A 14,708-nucleotide genomic window follows, 5' to 3' on the forward strand; every position below is an offset into this window, starting at 1 on the left:
GTTGTTAGTAGGCAAATAAGTACGTACAGCTGGAGCATATTTCTGGAATGGCTCTTCCCATAGACACTGGAAGCTTTGAAACAAATACTTGCAGCAGATTTTTGAGAACAGGACAGCAGAATGGTTGCTTGAGGATGGTCCAAGTCCTAATGCATGTACCAAAACCAACCTGTTGTCTGCTCCAGCACCAACCCGTATTAAGTATTGCACTCATCAGTAAAGCAAGATAACAAAAGCTTCTCTTTGTGGAGTAATATCAGGAAGGAAATTATGCATGCAGATTCGCCAGCAAAAATAACAGTCTTGGGCTGTAAGTGTACACACTGATCCTGCTGTTTTGTTGCTATTTTCAGCAGCCCCCGTACCCTCAGGGGTGAGAGTAAAGACTTAACTGCTATCACTGCTGTTCATGCATCGGCCTTAAAGGTTCAATTTGGACTCACGCTCTTTGGCCCATCTGGAGGTGATTTCTGCAAATAGCAGTCTTTTCTCTGAATCAGTCCAATTCACAGTCCAGAGTCACACCACGTGATACTGTGGTGCTGTGGGTGTCTTCTCTCACATCAGATATAAACCCACTTTCCTTCACTAGAGATCTCGGTTCCTTATTATTTGCACTTTTATTTATTTTCAAATCATGCCTAGGCCAAGTAGTTGCATTCCACATATCTAAACGTTCCCTACGGTTTTGTCTGGCTAAGATACTTACTTCAGGCTCTAAAATCTTGTGTAGTCCTGCTGTTTAAAGTTTTGTATTTTGTTCTAGAGATCACTTATATCATGATGGGTTGAGTGAAGTATATCTATCAGTTAACCACTTCTCAGGAGTACTATTAGGCTTAATTAATGTTTGTGGAACACTACTGAGATTCTCAAGAGAAGCAGCTATAGAAGTGCAAAGGATTATAATTAATTTAAAACTATCTCATTTTTGAGTAAATGGCTAACAACACTTAAGCTGAGATTTTCCAAGTAAAACTAATTTTTTTGATTCTCAGACAAAAACATTCTGAAATCTGGGTTTCCATTTACTGCTATGATGCTATTTACTGTATGATGCATTTTGATTTTTATTGCCCTTCGATATCCTTTGATATATCCAGGTACATAACATAGCTTGCTTTAGTTCAGGAAACACTGTCCAACATATGTAAGTCAGATTAAAATAGAACAAACCATCAAAATAACTAAATTAATAAGCTCAGAGACAATCCACATCACCGTTTGCCTTTAATGTATTAAGTATTTGAACCATAAAGCCTGTAATTAATATTATGGAATAATTTCCATATTTATTTATGAGGCATCTCATTTACATAAATAGTCATTATCTGGTAATAAAAGCAGATCATTAAAATTCAGAAAATTGCCAAGCCAGATTGAGATCAGTCAAGATGTACTGAAGAGATTTGCTAGGCTCCCTGTTTGAAACTGTTCTGAGAGAAAAATCTCTGCTCCTGAACAAGCTTAAACAGGACACCACTTTGGAAATACAAGCAGTGCTTCATCCACATGACATCACCCAACAGAACAGTTATTTTGTACGGTGAGAAAACATTGGGTCACTCTTCTCACTAACTGTCATGGAGGGTTTCCAAGAAAACGCATCTGACACATCTGCACTGAAAATCTGACCCAGATTATTGCTGATGTTTTCGTAACACAGCTTTACTGCTGTTCTGAAACTCTACAGCATTTCAAAATACTTTTCAAAATACTTCTTTCTTTCAAAATACTTTCAATACTTACAGTACTTTCAATACTTTCAAAATTTTGCACCTAGTCAGAAAACACAATATGCAGAAAAGAAAAAGAAGAAAAAAAATGGCACTTCCATGTTTCTATTTGCAAGGTAGAGTCATCACTCCTCAGCTATTAGCTAGAGAGTCACAGGTATTTAAAAATATGTCCTGGTTGACTAAAAGAATGCATCTCAGGCCCTGCTGTCAGTGCTTTTGTCACTCAAGGTCCAGAGTGTTCATTATTAGAACTTTTTCTAGGTAGAAACAAACCCAGTGATTTTTGAAAAGCTACAGCTACAGAACATACTCAAAAAAATACCGCAACTACCCTCTTAAGTCAGACCTGTGTCTGTCCTTTTTCAGCGTAAGACACTTCTTTGAAGTGGAAGTGTAAGCCCACCAGAGTAAGGCAACACACCAGAATCTGCCCTGTTTGAATGATTTTCTTACTAATTCCTAGAGAATGGAGGCTGGCTTAAGTACTGAGTGATGAGGATTTCATCTCAATACAGAAATTTTTAGTACCTGTTATTTTATCTTGAGTACTTTTAAAATCTGTATCACTGCCCAACTCCTCTCCTAATAATCTGAAATTCTTCTGTAACTGCTTTGGAATGTTCCCTTATGTTATTACCAAAATTGGCCTTATTATATTGGGTCCTAATTATACTCATCTATCGATTCGGTTAGGTAAGAGTGTACTTCTTTAAAACGTGAGCCACTGCTGAGGAACAAAACAAAGTAACAACATTAAATCTCACTGGTGAGTCACCATGAATATAGGTCAGAGCAAGCTTCTGCCCTTTTCTGAGCTCTCTGAGGATTTGGTCCAGCTTACCCGAAGGAGCCCCTAACCTCAACACACCCCTCGTGCAGTCAGAACTCCCTTCAGTCTTTATGTTTGTATTTCTTTGCCATAACAGCACTGCCAACTTCAACATGAACGTTTAGAGGAGAGGAACACTTTCTTAGCAACTGGTCCACAACCTGGAACTGACAAAGGACATGAGAGTGAACACAAACCAAAGCACCTTGAGAATAAAATACAAAACCTGTTTGTTTAACCCAAGCTGTCCCAAATCATACTGTGGATCCGCTCCTTCTCATCTGCTTAAGTCTCAAAATCAGTGTACTAACAGCAGAAGCGGGAGAGTGACATACCTGATCTGGTTCATGCCTGGGGTAGGCCCTCTGCTGCAACAGTAAGGAACTCTATATAACGAGGTAGGCAGAGAGAACTGTGGATTAATTAAACTGCTTGATCACTTGCTTGAAAAAGTATGACCAAATGTCGATGTAATGGAAGTCATTCACTTAAGCAAGTTTGAATTTGACTCATAATGACAGTAGAAAATGATCTTAATATATGACAGACTTTTAAAATCACAGTCTGACTCGTAATACAAAAAAGAATGCTTCCAGTATAAATAATGAAATTGGAGTAAATGTCCTTGGCAAGTCAATTTGTTCCATGCTGCTGATGGTTCCTGTTAGTGACAAGGATTTTTTTTCAAGAAGGAAACAATGGAAAACAGATGCAAAAGCATTTACCAGAAGGCCAGAGAATGGCAGCTTTTCCAAAATGTCAAGTGTGCAGAGTAGAGTCAATTTAAAAGAGAAATATTATTTAAACTGATTTGACTACAGCGAAGCCCTGTTAAGCCATCTCATCCATCCTCCTTCCTACTGTGCTACCCCTTACAGTCTAAGTCTAAATACTGACCTCTATTTTCAGGTACTTCAACTGAAAAATCCTTTACCCAGTCATAATACCAATATGTTGCTTTTTTAATATATTTACTGCATCCCTTACAGGAACACACCCAAAGAATCGTGCTCACCTCCTTCACATTCCCAACCTCAGCCCTCAACTCATACAAGTTTAATCCCTGGGTCCCCTTTTTTCCCCTTTTCCTCTTTCAGCTTCATACTTCTTGTGGTATTTTCCCAGAAGCTTCGGGCAATTTCCATCACTACATTCATCAAATCCATCTTTTGCCTGCAAATCTGTCCTTTGCATAAAGCTCCTCATATCTTCATCTTCAACAACTTCTCTCTTCTGCTTCCTACGTTGCCTTGTCGTTGCTTGCTATTGGGGAGAGGAAGGTGACTGAATTTTAGGTCTACAGCTTTCATATGGAAGCTCATTTCCTCAAAAGAATATCCATACCTACTTCCCCTGGAACCAATTGTCCCAAAGTGCTTAATTTCCTTCAAGGACGTGGGCCTCAATGTTGCAATACAACAGGTTATCACCTGTAGAAGGACTACTCATAGTGCCCACTATTTGCATTTTTCAGGTCAACACAGATTTGCACAGTGCTATCAACATTTTAGAAGTGGCAGTAATGGTTACCTAGTGCTCTTTTCCCTTGATGGCGTTACATGAAACGTGGTAAACACCAGCAGAACCGCTGTTGCTCGGAAACCTTTTGTTTTCCATGGGAATATCTATAACCATGTCTACCAGTGATAGGCGAAAGCTGTCACTTTTGGTTTCCAGTATCAACATGGGCAGAAGAACCATTCCAAAACCATGCTTTTCTATTAGTGTTAAAAACTTAAAGCAAAACCATCTGTGCTCAGATTTACGTAAAGTAAATTTCTTTATTTCTTCTATTTTGTGGAGGAAAAAGAACTCCTGTCTATTAAGCAATAAACTAAATTGCCCTGGGTCTTGCCTGTACTGGGAATGCATATCAGTTTAAATGCATCAGTGTAAAGATCAGTCTCATTAAACTAGCTCAAAGCCCTAAAATAGATTGAATACTGTTCTAACACTTGCATATAGTCATTCATATTAAAGTTACAATTTACAGGAGCTCATAATGAATATAAGCAGGAATTAAAACAGCCGAGATGCAACAAAAAATGTTTAGTGTAACTGATTTTTAAATTGACAGTTAAGAACTCCCTTCTGTAGCATATTCAAGGCCTCAGAGGAATACAGTTGGTGGGGATATACCACTCCTTATTTCATGATGTACTAGAAACAACGTACAAAATGTGAACACACCAAGGCCAAACGAACATCTTCCCTCTGCCCACTTTACAAAGGGATACAAACTAAAATCAGTGAAGAATTTCACCATAGAAATGTAACCCAGCAAATGCTAATTCACTTTTTTTTTTTTTTAACCTAAAGCCTGCAACGAACATCAAGCACGGCGTGTAACTGTTGTTCAGTTCCTGTAACATAAACGCGTTGCATGGAGTCCTCTCTGATAACAGTCCCAATTGAAAGGGCAGGTCAAACTGGAAAGGATCCTATGGAAGGCCCAATGATCAACAATTCATTAATTATATTCAAATTAATCTTTATAGAGCTGCAGTAATGTAGTATTTCTTAAATTATTTTGTACACTGTCATTTTCTTGTCGTGCGAGGGGAATGACTAACGTACATATGGAAAAATTTGAGGGAGTTCTTAGAAACCATAATATTTTGCTTGATCATTCATAGCCAAATGCGTAAAGAACTATCCACCGTATCGCTATTGCGCAGCTTGTATTAGATCTCCATAGTTACACTTGGCATAACACGTACAAAACCGAAGTGTCTTTGCAGGGCTGATAAGCAGACAGGAAGCAAGCAAACATCTGCTACAGCTTTAGATGGTTTTGCCTTCAGCGACTGCTGAAAAACTTCAGGCTCTGCATTCCACGTACTGCTTGCCCTTTGACACTAGCAGCTGTTGAACAGGAGATGTAAAACGTTATACCTACAGAAAAGGAGGTGCATTACTTTCTAAAGGAGTGTTGGGAAATTTAATGGGATTTTTTTCTTTCCATTTTCTGATCACTAGAAAGGCTGGATAGCAGGCACTGCAGATGGAGTTATCTCCTGAAGGTCAACCACTTCCTATTTTACAATCATTTTTTTCTAATGTTGTTTTCTAATGTTTTCCTTTCCAAAACTGCTTTGTTTTGTTTTGTTTTGTTTTGTTCTGTTTTAAACACCAAAAACAATTGCCCCATACACTGAATACTAATTATAATCATCATAATCATTGTAAGGAAACCATGTGCTTCCCTGAATCAGGGCTGGAGCTTCCAGTCCAGGCAATCTGTCTTCTTGTAGCACAACAGCATTTCTATAGCACGGACAGCCAAGGAACAGAGTTATACAAAATAAATATCAAACAATTCATAGCAAACTATTTCTTTGTTTAAAGAAAGACCTGTTGAACATGATGTTTTAAAAATGAGCTCAGCCATACAATGCAGATCTGCTTGTGTATGTGGAGAAAACCTCTGCTCGAGATAGTTCAGCAGTTCTCCACCTACATAGTATTTTTATTTGCATGGAAAACTACTAACAGAGAATAACTGACAGCAGCATATTTCTTAGAGTATTGAGGCCCATGTACTGTAAATGCATCTTTATGTACTTCCTCTGAGATTGTAAGTTTGCCTAGGAAATTACAACAGTTGTGATGAAATCGGATTTAGCCGTATATGGCAGATCCTTTGGGTCTGACACAATGAAATGAAAATGAGTTTCAGGGTAGCAACAAGAAAGATGAAGATACTACTCCAGAGTTATGTAAGTGTAACTGAGAAGAGAATTTTGCCCAGAAATTCTGTGGTCTGTGCTTTGGAGTCGTATACAGTTTTTTATGTGTTCTATTCTTAAACTGCAGATGGATGCTGTTTTGCCAAAATATAAATGAAATACAAAGATGACTTCAAACATTTGCAGGAGCCATGCTGACACTCAAAGTAAAGAAACATGAAGTAATTTTCCTAGTGAGATCATAAAAGCAGAGACATGGTGATCAAAGCAAGAAAATACAAGACTCTTACTCCATCCCTAATACAAGATGCTTTCTCTATCTAGGACCAGGAGCTTACCTGGCACAGAGATGTTCCAATAGTCTACAAGTACGGTACATGAGGTGGATACTTGGCAGTATTTAGTTAGTTAAATATGGGACTATCCACAAAGACAGTCGATTTTAACCCTTGAGACTGGCAAATGACTGACTCAGGTTATTATTGTATTATTATAATAATAATAATAATAATAGTAGTAGTGGTGGTGGTGGTGGTGGTGGTGGTGGTGGTGGTGATGGCAGTAACATATTCATTTTGGTAGAGCCCTACCATAATCCTGAATACTCTCCACAAACACAGAACAGCAGACTGCATTTGCTCTGAAGAGTGTAGTCTCAAACAGGTAAGAGAAAACAAGATGAAAAATACTGAATGAATTTGTACCAGTGGCAAATATCTTAATAAGTCTGTGATTTTGGAGGGGCTTGGTTGTATTAAGCCAAAAGGAGTAGCTGGGCATGAAAACAGGCTATATAAAGCAGGAATGGCTGCCTTATTTGCATGATCATATTGCTATTATCTTCTGGATTTCACAGGGAACTGAATTTTTTAAACTGCATTTATATTAGAATAATTAAATATCTGTCTTGAACTGTGTGCACATTGCATCTAACCAGCTTGGAAATAGGCCAAAGCTTGAAGCAATCTTTAGGAGAACTGCAGAATCGATACATCAATTCCCATTAATTCAGTGTCCGAGGAAACAAATGTGTACCTGTCTGAAGCGTGTGTGCTCCCTGCAGAGACATAGTAAAATAGGCATCTTCTGTCTGCCTTCCTTCCCCGTGCCCTCCAAGGTCATCAGAAACCAGGGTCAGAATGGGGGAAACCTGGTCTGGCTCCAAAATCTAATTAAGCCAGGTTTAGTAACCCAGTATCCTGGGCAAGTTATACACAAATTCTTGGCAAAATCCAAGCCATCCCAAACTCTACCCCACCCACTGCACCGAGTTCCTTGTTGCTCCCTTGGTGCTCCAGTCCCTCCAAAGTACATCTCTGCTCCAGGGCTGAGAACATCTAGGCAAGCTGAGATGGACGTCCTGTCAGTCTATCAAAGCCATAAGCTGTAATTCTGCACAGTGGTGAGACAATATTCGTGACTAATCATAATTGAGAGGGCATATTAAACCAGCCAGAGTCCTTGATCAATCCAAACTCCATAAAATGTGCTGTGCTCCGAACATCTTGCACATCTTGCTCACCGCACAGCTGGCTACTGAGAAAAATCTTGTCCCAGAAGGTTTGCTCAAGCACACGAAATGCATTTTTAGCATCCCAAAGGTGTGCGTACTCACAGAGCCGAGAGTGCAACCTGTCTGACAGCAGCTTTCCAGAGAAAGGAGCAGGAAAGAGGTAATGGGGGATGAGATTAGCCCCCATGGAAGGAGACTCCTGCTTGGAATATCAACATATCTTTTCAGTCTCTCTCATTGTGACTGTTTGTGCTTTTATCAAATTTTCAGTTTGCTTCTTAAGCTACGGGACCAGATGGCTCCCATGCATAATGCACTGAATCATGGCAAGGCTTGAGGTATTTATGTATAACAGCAAACACATGCGCTGGACCAGGTTAAACTCTTTCACAGTTAGCATATGGTGCATACTGCATATGGATGGTACTACAGCAGGTATCTATATATACAGTCGGAAGATCGGAGTATCTTTTCTTCTTGCAGGTTGTCAGGAAAATGACTGTCATACCTTCAACACAAATAGCAAGAAATAGAGGCAGTGCGGTAACACATGGCACGGGACAGATGCTAGGCACTTCCCGTGATGCGCAATGCCTGATGGCAAGGAATCCTGATGGGCCAAGGACAGGAGGCTCTTGTTCCCCCTCTGATTTCCCCTTGCAGCTTGTGATTAAGCTGGTGCTGACACTTTACCTGGTGCCTATTTGCACAGCCAATAGCCGTGGGCAGTACTTCTGGCCATGAAACACCTAGGAAAAGGAGATAACCTCATTGTTTGAGAGCATCTTTGCCTCCAGCATTTTTTGAATGGAAAACAGACCTGATTTTCTCCTCACTTGCTTCACATAGATCTGGGGTAAATTCAAGACATGGCACCCCTGTGAAACTAGAGTGAATGAGAGGGGAGTTTGCAAATGCAACAATCACTGCTTGGCAGAGGGTAAGACTATCGGGTTTATAGAGAATGTGATTTGTGCTTCAGTGACAAGACCATAAAAATCACCCTGTAGTTGTCCCTCACTGATACATTGCAAATACTCATTTCTGAGCACTGAAAGACGTTGGAATAATGAAAGATATTTTTTAGATACCTAGGAGACGGCTGGTTCAGAGAAGTCTAGATTGCCATGCTGAGACTTAGTGCAAGTAACAGATCCCAAGGCGGATGAAGGATGTGCCAAATAGCACGACTTGATACGGTGTGTGTGCTCTGGGTCGTGCCGCGAAGAAGCAGCCAAGCAGCTGGCCACTCTCCGATGACCGTGCTGCACCCCAAGTATTTTCTGGGATAAGAAAATTATCCTTTGGCTATTTTGCATGCTGCTTTTCTTGGTATGCATTTGACATGCCCTCTGTGTTTGGAGTGACAGGATACCTTACGTGCGGGTGCCGTGCTGGCCTTTGCAGACAGGCGTGAGCGCTGGCAAGCAGCGGGACACCCGTCAGGGACTGGAACAATGACCAGGAATGTCAAAATTGCAGCCTGCGGCTCTGATGAAGGTTAACACGTGTTGCCACCACCTTTGAGGTCAGCAATGGGCTCACTTTAGCAGTCCTATAAATAGATGCCCAAGGTTGACTGAGAAGAGGATTTGGCTCTGATGGATCTTAATTAGCATTCCCAAGAGAGGAAGGCAGTTTCGTTTCCTTTTTCTCTTCCTGCCTCTAACCTTGAGTCGGTCTCTGTGGGAAACATTAGCGGCATTTGCCAAAAGAGCTGCCACTGTGAGCTAGATGTCCTGCTGTGTCGCGCAAACCATACGTACATCTTTCTTCAACCTGCAAACCCAGACCTAATTCTACTAAAGACTAATTCCTCACTGGCAAAACTAGGGGAAAAACCCAAACAAACCTTGAGTCTAATTGCTTGAAAACAGTAGGACACCTAGTGGATTTATAGGGAATATCTTTGGGATTATGAGCAACATTTTGTCATTTTCTTGGCAAAACCAACTATGAACGTATTTATAGAGGAATCATTGAAATATCAGGGTTTCTAGTTAATAAATTAATCTTGTTATAGCTGTAACAACCTCCAGTTTGCCTGAAGAAGTTATTGCACCCTATAAAAAACCAATGAGTATTGTTTGAATGACTTGGGAAAAAAAAATAATTATGGGGAACTGGATGGTTCCCAAGGTCTGGGAAGAGGAGGAAGGGTATTCTGCCAGATCAAAGCCATCCCAGTTGTTCCATCTGACAGCTCTCTAATGATCTTAATGAGCGAAGTTTTATAGTCGCAGCCTGGATCCCCGGATAATTGTACAGCTTCACAACAAGCATTGCCATGCTGAGCGCAGCCAGCCAGCTCCGTTGGTTGTTTCAGCAGTGAATGAATTGGCCACAGAAATCAAACTGCCTTCTTCATTCCCCAGGGCTGATCTTTTGAATCCAAATTAGAAGATGATGGGACGTGTGATAATGCTTGCACTGCTGTCGTTGACATTGTATTTGTCTGGTAGCGACACCAACATCAAGCAGATTTTGACCCTAGATAGGAAATAAAACCCTGTGGCAGGGTGTAGGAAGAGGAAGAAGGTTTTGAGCCATGTCTCAGAAATTATATCTTGGCCAGCAATTATCCTGGAGCTGCCAGTATTCTCTTGCTATTACGTCTCTGGAGGCAGCAGACACAGACAAGGAGATGTGTGTTGAGTCCAAAATGGATGCAGGAAACTGATGACTTCATTTTGACAGTCATCACAAGAAACATCAAGTCATCGAGCCTGTTGCCTTTGATTCCTGTTCCCAAAGCATACTGAAAACTTTCCTTCCTTGCTGCTTACCATTAATATTGTCCCAGCAAAAAAATGTCCCCAGAAGATGGTTAATTTTTCTAGAGATGCTCCCTTCCCATGCTTTCTTGAGTGCTGCAGAGATCCCTAGAGAACAGCAAAACCAGGATGAGGTTTGATCTTGGAGAGGTCCCTGTTCAGATCCAGGTCCTTTTTTATTCCAACTCCAGGGTTAGGAAGGAAAAGGCTAATTTATAGAAAATAATTTTGATTGGGTCCATTTCTTCTTATATATTCTTTTCTTCTTAGAGCTGTAGAACTAGAAAAAGAATATAGCGGATGCTGGAATTCAAGTGAGTAATCAACAGAAAAATTCCTATCAACTCCATGCGTTTTCATTACTCCTACCTCTGGCATGGAATTACCTGAAAACTAGAACTCCTTGTACATCGTATACTCTTTAATTTGGTCCAGGGCTTTAAAAAGAGAGGGGTTTTTTTAATTTCAGTGGATGGATTTTATACTTGAAGGGTGGTTCTTTTTTCTGACTGACATGTCAAACTGGGGATAGTGAGTGCTAAGAGTATGCTTTTCTCTAATTTAGCAGCTGGATTGGAAAGCTTGAATTATCTCTGCATAATTGCAATGATTCATGGATTGTTAGAAAATTGCAAAGTATTGATTGGATTCCCCCCTTAGGAAATATTTCTCCTCTGATAAAACAGAGTAGGTTCTGGGGCTTCACTTTTGTCCTTCCTGCCTTCTGCCCCGGGGAAGCCAGTGGCTCCTTTCATCTGGGAAACGGGAATTTGGGTCAACAGCCATTCAAGGACAGTTTTGAATTATTGTGATTTCCAATTCCAGATCTTTCCCTGAGCTTTGCAAAGTGATGGGCTTTGCAAAGTATGAACAGGGATTTCAGAGCCAGAAAAGCTGGGACCAGCAGCAAATCCTGGCCATCCCTGTTTCACATTCTTCTATTTCCATGTCAGATACCAATGGTATATTCTGCAAAGAGACCTTGACCTTGTGGGAACGCTACAACCGTTACAGATGGTGGCAAATTTTCCTCTTTATTAGGCCAGGATTTCTCTCAGGGTCTCAGGAGTCAGTGGCAAGAGGGAAGTGGGAGAATGAAGTGAGAATCGGGCGCGGGGAGAGCCTGATGCACAGTGCCTGGGGCTGAGCAGCTCAGAGATGATAGCTGTGACACACATCTGCACGTTAATGGCGCTGCCGAGGCAAAAGCTGGGGCCTTTTTGGCAGCTGCTGTATGAATTTCCAGAACAGAACCATAAATACGCAGTTATGAGTCTGACCTCTGCTTCTTTTCTCCGCTAAATTGAACATCCAATGGCCAGCTGAGTATCATTCCTTGTCTCTGCTCCAGTTGCTTGAAACGTGCTGCCTCTGCAAATGGTTGTGTCTAAGTACAAACTGAAGAATTACGGGAGAGCGCTAATTCAAGGCTTGCAATGAATTTAGCGTTCCTGCAAGGATGACACTAATGGCAATTAATGCAGCAGAAATGCCGGTGCTGAATGACTGTTCTCACATTAAACGCTGTCAGTCGAAGAGCACACAGTCCTCTATTATTTCAGGCCTGACCTCTGCTTTTTGGTCATGTTTCATACGCACGGGAGGTATCCCAGGCCACCCCGTAACTACAGCAGCATGCTCCAGGAGGGGACACAAAGAAAAAGCAGAACAGCCAAAACGCGACTGCGCTGACAGCGACATTTCCTGAGGGTTTGTATATTCTCATCTGGGGCTTGCCTGAACAGGAACAAAATTAACCCAGGACTGAACAGAATATAAGACTTTAATTTCTGGAGCTCCGTGCTAGTCCAGTGCTATCCTTACGCCCTGCTGTCAGCTGACTCCTGTTTAGATGCAAAGTTCTTTCTGCTGTTTCAGTTTTGCCTCTCTACACCATGAAGAACCCGATTATAAACGACCAAATGCATTTAAATAGGCTTGGCTAGAAATAACCCCTTCTGCTGCTCATATACCTGGCAAGCTGCAGAAATTTTCATGTTACAATGCATCATTGGTAAAAATGCCTCTGCTTCGTAATGTCCAAAGTTCAACAAGAGCTAGCAGAACAGCGGTGTAGGGACCGTGATTTTTAGCTCAGCCAGAAGAGGCATCATCCTCACTTTGCGCCCTAAAGTCTTGCGTAGGACGAGCCATTTCCACATGAGGAACATCTGCAGTTTGGTGCAAGAGGAAGTCACGCTTACGCATATGTAAAATGTAAATAAAGGGTGTTTCCAGGCTCACAAACAAAATCCAAAACACAAAAAGGAGAACAGCTCTTACAGGAGGATAACTAAAAATACTTCATCTGTGTTATTTTTATTTTTTTAGAACTAATAGCATTTCTGGAGGACGAAACCAGGCCTGAGAAACGTCAAGTGAAAATTAATAGCTTTTTAACAACAAAGCTCAACGGAGAGTTGCAAATAGGATGCGAGATGGAAACCTTAACGAAAGAGTTATAAATACACCCCAGCCTCTATACATCCAAGTATCCATTATCAATTTCAATGCACTACTCAATGCAGTAGCATTGAGAAGGGCGGCAGGAGCAAGACGAGCATTTTCAGTCTCAAGATTTAGGGTGTTCTGGGTTCATCTGGAGATAAAAAGGATGAATCCAAAGCCAACGCAGACTCCTACAGACCTCACTGCTACACTAACCAGAGTGCTTTCTGCTCCTGCGAGGTCTGGCCTCACACTGCCCTTAGGGAACTGGCGCATGCAATTATTCCCATGGGACACGTGGAACGGGGTCCTGGGGATGCGACACCCCAAATGCTTGGGGGGTTTTGTGCACCTGAGAGAAGCTGGAGGTGCACGATCTGCCAGGGCTCGCCGGAGGCTGGCAGCAGGGTGTGGGGTGAGCCCAGACCCCAATGCTCCGACCTCACCCATGTGTTCCCAGAGAGCCTTCGCCGGCAGCGCCGTGCTCCTGTGGCGTGACACATCGTGCTCACTTGTCACGCATCTTTGTTATTAGCGCTTCATTTTCTCCACTCAGAAGCTCTGGGGAGCGTGAACTACTTATTTTTAAACACAGAGGATCACATTATGGTTTGTTATTGTTCCAGCAGACAGTAACTGATGCACAGCGTTGCCGCCGATGCCTGGGGGTTACTTTCCATGCACAGAAATGATAACACAGCCGCTGATTGCAGAGATGGTGAACTTACTGCTGCTGCTGACGGCGAGCTGGTGGAAAAAGAGCAGTTTTAAGGACTTTGGTTTAATCATTTGGACACAAGCGCTATTTTTATCCTCATCCATTTAGGTCTCAAGCCTGTGCCAAGGGAAGCCGATGACAAAGCTGGTGTCTCCCATGGCGCAGGGGCAGATGAGGGGGACCGGCTTTTGGGAAGGGGGAAGCGGGGTGGGCAGCGGCGCGGTGGCAGGGAAGGGGCCCGCGCTCGCGGCCTCTTTGTGCCTCCTGAGCTGGAAGAGCGTGTTGAATCTCCGACGCCTCCACCACGAGCTCCAGCGGCTTCGCATGCCGCTCTTGGCCCGGTTCATAGGACGGAACTGTGAGACCTGGGGGGTCTTCCCACCAACACGCCCCAAACTCCACCGTGGTGTGGGCCGCTCGGGGTGGAAGCCATCGCCTGCCCATGTAGGCTGGAGGAGGGCACCCACACGGTGGCTGAGGATAGGGCTGGTGGGCGCCAGCCAAGCGAGGAGGTGCGGTGTGGCTGGTACACCTCTGTGTGTGGAGGAGCCCGGGGGAAGAGCACGTCTGGTCATAATTTGGACGGAAGAGGTCAAAAAAAAAAACGAGGGGAGGAGGGAGAAAAAGCAGTAGGTTCCACCGAGATTTGAACTCGGATCGCTGGATTCAGAGTCCAGAGTGCTAACCATTACACCATGGAACCGCTCTGCCAGCATGCCCTCCCGGCCGGCACTACTCCCTTCCCCGCCGCCCCCCGCGCTCTCGCCGCAGCCCGTCCCCGCGGCGGTGACCACCGGGTGGGCGACGATGGGGGGTGTCCGTGCGGCCCCGGCCGGGCCGGGATGGACCATCCGCCCCACCCTGCCGCCGGCACCGTCCCTTTAAGGCCGGGGTAGGCGGGGGGAGCGGCTCTACCCCGGAAGCAGTTTCCTCTACCGCGGCGCTGCCCCGGAAGCACCTGTCCGTGGGCGGGCAGAGCGCGGAGGGCGGAAGCGCTG

General features: G+C 43.1%; 1 non-coding gene across 1 annotated transcript; it reads right to left on the bottom strand.

The window, feature by feature from the left end:
* Window positions 1-14,341: 14,341 nt before the first annotated feature.
* TRNAQ-CUG (transfer RNA glutamine (anticodon CUG)) lies at window positions 14,342-14,413 on the bottom strand. The gene has a single exon. It is a non-coding gene; the product is annotated as a tRNA-Gln (tRNA).
* Between the last annotated feature and the right edge of the window lie 295 nt (window positions 14,414-14,708).

The sequence above is a fragment of the Gavia stellata genome, chromosome 13 (genome assembly GCF_030936135.1).
Source record: "Gavia stellata isolate bGavSte3 chromosome 13, bGavSte3.hap2, whole genome shotgun sequence".
Classification (NCBI taxonomy): Eukaryota; Metazoa; Chordata; class Aves; order Gaviiformes; family Gaviidae; genus Gavia; species Gavia stellata.